Here is a 6417-nt window from a genome sequence, read left to right as displayed (position 1 = left end):
TCCTTTGCTGACAAAGGTCCATCTAGTCAAAGCTATGGTTTCCAGTAGTCATGTATGGATATGAGAGTTGGTCTATAAACAAAGCTGAATGCTGAAGAATTGATGCTTTTGAACTGTGGTGTTGGAGAAGACTCTTGAGAGACCCTTGGACAGCAAGGAGATCCAACCAGTCCATCCTAAAGGAATCAGTCCTGAATACTGATTGGAAGGACTGATCTGAAGCTGAAACTCCAAATCTTTGACCACCTGATGTGAACAGACTCATTGGAAAAGACCCTGATGATGGAATAGATTGAAGGGAGGAGAAGGGGATGATAGAGGATGAGATGGTTGGATGGCATCACTGACTCAATAGACATGAGTTTGAGTCAATTCTGGGAGTTGATGATGGACAGGGAGGCCTGGTGTCCTGCAGTCTATGGAGTCGCAAAGATTTCATTACGACTGAGCAACCGAACTAAACTGAAATACAAATAATGCAAGAGAGAAAATTGCAGGTAGAATTCCTGAGGAAAAACCTGGAGAAGATAGTCAGGGCTCATATGTGATGATAAGTGATAGATGGCATGAATCACTCAGTAGTGCCTGACTCTTTGTTACCCCATGGACTGTAGCCTGTGAAGCTCCTCTGTCCATGAAATTCTTTAGCCAAGAATACTGGAGTGGATTGCCAATTCCTTCTCCAGGGGATCTGCCCAAACCAGGGATGAAACCTGGGTTTCCCGCATTGCAGGCAAATTCTTCACCATCTGAGCCACCAGGGAGGCCTGTGAAGTTAAGTATATTAATCCTAATTTTCTCATCAAGTGGCTTAAGTCAAGATAGTGTACTCACTAGGAGGAAACACAACCCAAACACATTGCTTGAATGCTTGATGACAATATCTATGTTATCATAAGTATAGAAATTATATTTTATTGGATCTCTCTCAATTTTTAGAGACAAAACAAAAAACCCTGACTACGGTTGCCAGATACTAAGTAAATATTAACAAGCTTGCTAAGGTGTAGCCAAGAGGATGGGATAAGAAGAGGGAAAAGTTGAGAAATGGCTGAGTGGAGTATGGCACTAATGTCCTTATCTCACAAAGCAGGGAGTCAGTAAGAGATAATGTTGAAAGTATCTGGAGCATCTATTTTAAATTATTAAAGATCACCAACAGAACAATTAAAAAATAATGGAGCCATGAATTTCACACTCTAAGAGGAAGACTGTAACAGGTGCTGTGGGTGCCCTACCCAAATTCTTGTAGTCTCCCCGGAGGCCATCAGAGCCTGGTCCAGCACATGCTGACCCTGGTCTCCTGTGACTCTCTCTGTTGGGATGGGATTGGCCTGTGAGCTGAACAGGCTAGAAGTGTTTTGAAGATGGCCCAGGAATAACCCCTCAACCATTGAGGATGAGATTCTGCTTTTAATAAGAAACCATCAAGCTGTCTCTTTTTAGAGCATCCCCTGAGATATTGGTCCAGTTGCTCACAGGGGTAACTCACACATTAATCTACCTTTCACTGGTTTTCCCTCCCTTCTGGGTTCCATTTTTCATTCCATCTTTGTGCTTCCCAGAATTGCCCTCTCAAATAAACTGCTGTTGCTGCTGCTAAGTCGCTTTAGTCATGTCCGACTCTGTGCAACCCCACAGACAGCAGCCCACCAGGCTCCTCTGTCCCTGGGATTCTCCAAGCAAGAACACTGAAGTGGGATTGCCATTTCCTTCTCCATCTTCAAATAAACTGCTTGTACATAAATTCTTGTCTCAGGGTCTGTTTGTAGTGGGAGCTAAACTATAAAATGTGATTTGAATCTTTTTATCCCCCATAATCAGGAGCTGATATATATCATCTATGTGAAATGGCACTTTGAGCGTATTACACAGTTAGGATGAAAGCCACTAGAACAAATTTTTTTTTTAATTTTTAATTTTTTTTAAATTTTAAAATCTTTAATTCTTACATGCGTTCCCAAACATGAACCCCCCTCCCACCTCCCTCCCCACAACATCTCTCTGGGTCATCCCCATGCACCAGCCCCAAGCAAGCTGCACCCTACGTCAGACATGGACTGGACAAATTTAAACAGTAACGTTAAGAGAGTTTTTCTCTGATGGAGTGAGAGGAGGGATGGGAGATTTTGCTTTTCATTACATAAGTGCCAAAGGGTATGAACAGACCATTTACAAGAGAAAAAGCTAAAACATGTATAAAAATTTCTGAACTTCCCTAGTAATCAAAGAAATGTAACAATGAGTTATTTTCCACTTATCAATTAGGAAATCCATAAACACTTGGCTACACAAGTAACAAGGGTGAAGTGAAAGGAATGCTTTTTTTTATACAAGGTGAAGTGAAATAAGCACTTTTTCATACACTGCCCGAGAGATTTTAAACTTACATGATCTTCCTGAAAAAGCAATTGAGTGATTTGGTTAAGAGCATTCATATTTTTTATACTCTCCAACTCTGTTATTTTGTTTCTTGGGAACAATTCCAGATGATGAATCAAAACTACAAACATTCATCCATAAGTCTGAAATGTTCTTTACAATTGTGAAAACTAAAGTTATCTAAATACTCAAAATTTAGGGGAATTACAAGTAAATAGCATATATTCATACAATAAAATACTAGAAAGACATTAAATATCATGGTTTTGAAGCATTTTCATTCACATAGGAAAATACACCTGGTCTAAAGGTGAAGAAGACAGAATATAAAATTAGATATAATTTACTATCTCAAATATCTAAAATGTATCTGTTTTTTACAAAGACAGGAAAAAAAAATGCTAAGTAACACTGTTACATTTTAGCTGGAATCAGATGTTGAAAGAGGAGTTCACTGGAAAATTAACTTAATAAGATAATTACTAACCCCAAACTAAACATTTGGGGTTTAGTTCCAATATTGAGATGTACAGGTAACAGATGATGATTTGTAAATTTCTGTGTGTGAGAAAAATGGACTAAAAAAAATGTGTGTGTGGGTTTTTTTTTTTTATTGGTACTGAGAAGAGGCAGAGGATGAGGCCATGAGGTGTATGTCATGGCTGTGCCTCGGGACACACCCCCTACCAAACCTTTTGTATAATCCCCTCAACTCACATAATATGATTTTTGTGATTTTTTTGGTCATCATAGTGTATGCTTTGTACACGGTGTTGCACAGGTTTATGCAAGGATGCTGGGTCCCAATCACTGGAATGGTGGGGATAAGAAACTTCCAGGAATTAGCCAATGTCTTTGGAGAGGGCTTCCCTTGTGGCTCAGCTGGTAAAGAATCCACTTGCAATGTGGGAGACCTGGGTTCCATCCCTGGGTTGGGAAGATCCCCTGGAGAAGGGAAAGGCTACCCACTCCATTATTCTGGCCTGGAGGATTCCATACAGTCCACGGGGTCGCAAAGAGTCAAACACTGCTGAGCAACTTTCACTTTCACACCAACATTACAAACCATATCTATCAAGGACTTAGGTTGTAAGTGATGGAGGCGCTTGTTGGAAGGGTCTGAGTTACATGAGGCCGTCTGGGAGCAGGGATTTTGAACTAGAACTTAAACACCATTGACACATACACCCTCTTGGTTCTCTCCTTCTTAGTGTATCTGTTTCGTTCTCGCTTGCTTCTCATTGGATTTCTCCATTTTCTGTGAAGTGATTAGCATCAGTATTACAGAATAGCCTTGTGATTAACTTACTTTGGAAAAATTCCAGCAATGGCCTCAGATGCGCTCATCTTGGTTCATGTGCCCATCTCTTTGCAACCACTGTGGTTGAAAGAGCAAATTTCTCCAATGACTCAGCTGTGGAGTGGGAATTAGACCTGATACTAGATTTCAGGAGGTCAAACGAAGCCCATGGGAGGATTCTGCAGCTAACTTTGTCTCTACAACACAAACAAGCAAGCAATAAAAAGTCCAAATTTAACGCAAAGAGTACAAAAAATTGTGATTCAGAAATTTAAAGACCTTTCAGTTGGCTCCAGGAGAAATAGCTGAAACCATGGACTGAGGCCTGTTAACCCATGGGGCTATGGAGATCAGAGTATGGGGATGCCTATTCTGCAAGCATTGAAGCAGAGTTGTCCACATTCTTAACCTGATAAAGGCATACAAGGTATGTTTCTAATATAGACTGACAACCAGAGGATCATGCAATGCACATTAATCAGCACGTAGGAAATCTGCAAAACAAACAAAGCCAATCCACTTCCCCAGCAATGCCGTGATTCTTAAAGTGGCCTTTATCTCCTTGTGAGACAACCCCCTCATCTTTCCTCTTCCCCCTCTTACCGTTTGTCATCCTTTAAAAAAAATCCAATTCTTCTATGCCCTTCCACTTGTCTTCAGGTTCTGCTCTTTGCTGGCAGCAGCTTATCACATAAGCTCATCTGTGCTAATGTGTGACATCACCCAGGTAACAGAACCTCTTGTTGACTATTATGGATAAATCTCCCTGTATCCAAACTCTGTTCCCCTGAGCTGAATTACTTTCCTTTAAAAGTCATCTATTTTTCATTAAAATGCTTGCAAATCCTTCGGGTTATTAGGTTTATGGCAGCCCCATTAAGCAGGACAATAATGATTTATGTAAGAATTTAGGCCAGGATCTTTGTTTTGTTCAATAAAAATGCTCACGATCTACCCTGCTCTTCTAGCTCCTGTAGCCTTGCATCACAGGAGTGTTTCTCTGTGACTTTAACAATTGCCCTGTTTTGTGTCTCAGGAGGATATCAGTTCTCCTTGGAATTGTTCAAGATTTACAGCCTGGAAAGCCAAGCTATGATGCTCTACTCTCTGCTGAGAAAGCAGCGGGGGCTTCAGATCAGGACGGACTTTGGTAAAACTTCCATATCTGCCCATGGTGGGCCTTATGACCTTGGGCAAGTCACTTATGAGTTGAAGTTTCCTCGACTGTAAAAGTGGGAATCATACCTCACTGAGAGTGTTGTCCTGATTAAAAAAATACTGAGTGAACTCTCTGCCAGGCTGCTGGGTCCTTTCCTTGCCTTTCCCCTGCTCTGCATCACAAGTAGGTTGACCCCTAAAAACTGCATTTCACAGGTTCCAAGTTTCTAACTGGAGTCAGCCAAGGGGTTGGGGGTTATTCAAAGGGTCTGGGAACCAAGAAATAATAACCAGATGAGCAGAAAGAGCATATATATTATTAATTTAAATATATATTAATGGCATTAAGTATCATCTTCCTGAATGGAATGTTTGAGTATTTCATTTAGCCATGTGGTGATCAATAATCTGTGGACTTACAAAAAGTTCATACTACTCAACAGCAACAACAACAAAAAACCCCAAATGGGTAGAAGACATTTCTCCAAAGAAGAAATTCAGATGGCCAATAGGCACATGAAAAGATGCTCAACATCGCAAATTATTAGATAAATGCAAATCAAAACTACAATAAGGTACCATCTCACCCTGGGTAGTGTGAGGTCATCCATCATTAAAAATTCTACAGAAAGCAAATTCTGGAGAGGGTGTGGCAAAAAGGGAGCCCTCCTACACTGTTGGTGGGAATGTAAATTGGCGCAGCCACTGTGGAAAATAGTATGGCGGTGCCCTCAGAAAACTAAAAACAGAATGAGCATATGATCCAGCAATCCCACTCTGTACAGCGGGTGTAGAGAAAAAGACAGTGACCTGGGCAGTCAGGCAAGAAAAGGGAAATTGACTAGATGGAAACAAGAGGGTGACTGGCCCTTAAGGAGAACCAGTGTCCTTCCTTTCTGACGGGGTCTTTCTTATTTCCCACCAATGAAAAATTCTCTGAAGGGATGGTTAGTTTTTAGCCTGTAGTTGAGTCCTGTGGTCACATAGCCAGAGGTCTGAAATCTGGTTGTCTCATGGCTTGGAGAAGGTAGGCACCAGTGAGGAAACAGAATGTCATTTGGGCAATTTGGTCAGCCTCAAGGATCACTGTGATTTTATTCTTTGTGAAGTCAACATAAAGAGCTCTCTTAACAATGAGACCCCATGCGGGCTCTATCACACTCCTGGACATATATCTGGACAAACCATATCAAAAGATGCACGCACCCCTATGTTCACAGCAGCACTACTCACAACAGCCAAGACAGGGAAACAACCTAAACTCCCATCAACACATGAACAGGCAAAGAAGGTGCGGTGCATATATACAATGAAATACTGCTCAGCATCGGAAAGAACGAAATAAAGCCATTTACAGCAACATGGAGGCAACTAGAGATGATCATACTGAGTGAAGTAAGTCAGAAAAGAAAAATGTATGATATAGCTTATACGTGGAATCTAAAAGATGACAGAATTGAACCTACCTATGAAGCTGAATCAAGGACACAGAGAGTAGACTGGTGGTTGCTGGGGGGGTGGGGCGGGGGAGGGTTGGAGCTTGGAATTAGCAGATGCAAAGTGGTACATATAGAATG

Source organism: Capra hircus, chromosome 14 (genome assembly GCF_001704415.2).
Source record: "Capra hircus breed San Clemente chromosome 14, ASM170441v1, whole genome shotgun sequence".
In the NCBI taxonomy this organism is placed as follows: Eukaryota; Metazoa; Chordata; class Mammalia; order Artiodactyla; family Bovidae; genus Capra; species Capra hircus.
This window is presented reverse-complemented; position numbering follows the sequence as displayed.